This window comes from Cynoglossus semilaevis, chromosome 3, assembly GCF_000523025.1.
Source record: "Cynoglossus semilaevis isolate Cse_v1.0 chromosome 3, Cse_v1.0, whole genome shotgun sequence".
NCBI classification, from domain to species: Eukaryota; Metazoa; Chordata; class Actinopteri; order Pleuronectiformes; family Cynoglossidae; genus Cynoglossus; species Cynoglossus semilaevis.
This window is the reverse complement of record NC_024309.1, coordinates 15,624,186-15,625,661: the sequence shown is the minus strand read 5'-3', so window position 1 is coordinate 15,625,661 and position 1,476 is coordinate 15,624,186.

The following is a 1,476-nucleotide window of genomic DNA, read 5'->3' as shown; positions in this document are numbered from 1 at the left end:
GCCTGGCCGTGGTGCGCGGGGGTGACCCCCCCCCCGGTCCCCCCCCCCCACAGCTCACTCACTCTGTCAAACATCAAGTCAGAAAGTTCCATCTTCACCGACTCATTTCTGATTCTAGTTTAGAGGAAAAAAGAAGATAAAACACCATAAAGGTGATGACAAACAAGTGGGAATTCTGGGTAAGTGACAGCCACACCATATAAGGCGTCCAGTCAAAGCATCAGTGAACCATGAAAGAGTTCATCTGAATTAATAAGTTCAAATTATGAACTTACATCTAATGATATAAACTCTAATGAAATCATAAGACATGAACTGACAGTATCATCAGAGTATCATCAGAGTATCATCAGAGTATCATCAGAGTATCATCAGAGTATCATCAGAGTATCATCAGAGTATCATCAGAGTATCATCAGAGTATCATCAGAGTATCATCAGAGTATCATCAGAGTACCTTCAACTTCATCATTAACCAGCTGCCCACAGACCATAATAAGACCTGATCCACAGACCATACCCAACTTTAGGTCCAATCTCATTAACATATCTAATTAACCCTGACCCTGAAAAAAGCCACCGTTTCACTGCTACAAAGAGCAGAAAAAAATCCAAAAAAACCACAGCAATTACTCTACCACCAAGTACATCATCATAATATTAATAATAATAACATTAATAATAATAATAATAATAATAATATTAATGTTAATAATAATGTTAATAATAATATTAATAACAATATTATTAATAATAACAACAATAACAACAACAACAATAATAATAATAATAATACCAGAACACAGTAAACATTGTATTTCAGTCAAAAACTGTATTTAGTATTTTTTAATAAATTGATTGAAACCAAAAATTCATGGAAATCTGGACTTAAAATATTTGTTTCAAAGTTTTTCCAAAAACAAAAACTCGTTTCAAGTCGTCACATTTATTAAAGATCCAAGATCCCATTGAGAGGGAAACAGAACAGTAAAGCATGACATGAGACAATATTATTTATTTTAGCTAGGACTGACCTGAATGTTCTTTCCGCGTCACCCTGTAGGTGGTGTTTGGGGAAAAAAAAGTATAAATTACTTAAAAAAACCAACAACTTAGTTTCAAGAATAAAACGATGACACAGATGATCAACAACAGATGATCGTGTTTTTTTTGTTGAGAATTTTAAAACGGATTTTTTTCTGACTTTTCTCAGCTTCATAACAACGTACGGAGCTAAGCTAACAGGAGAAGAAGTCTTATGTTGAAACAGTTTCTGGTCTAACAACGACACGGACTGAGACGTCTGCTGCATCAAACCATCAGTAGATGACAGAGTCATCGGCGTAGAGGGAGTACGTTTATAGTTTCAAAAAGTTTCTACCAATGCAAAAAAAAAAACAAAAAACAAAAAAACAAACAAAAACAAAAAAAGTCAGCAGCATGAACGTATCAACGTCCTGAAACACAGATGGGCCC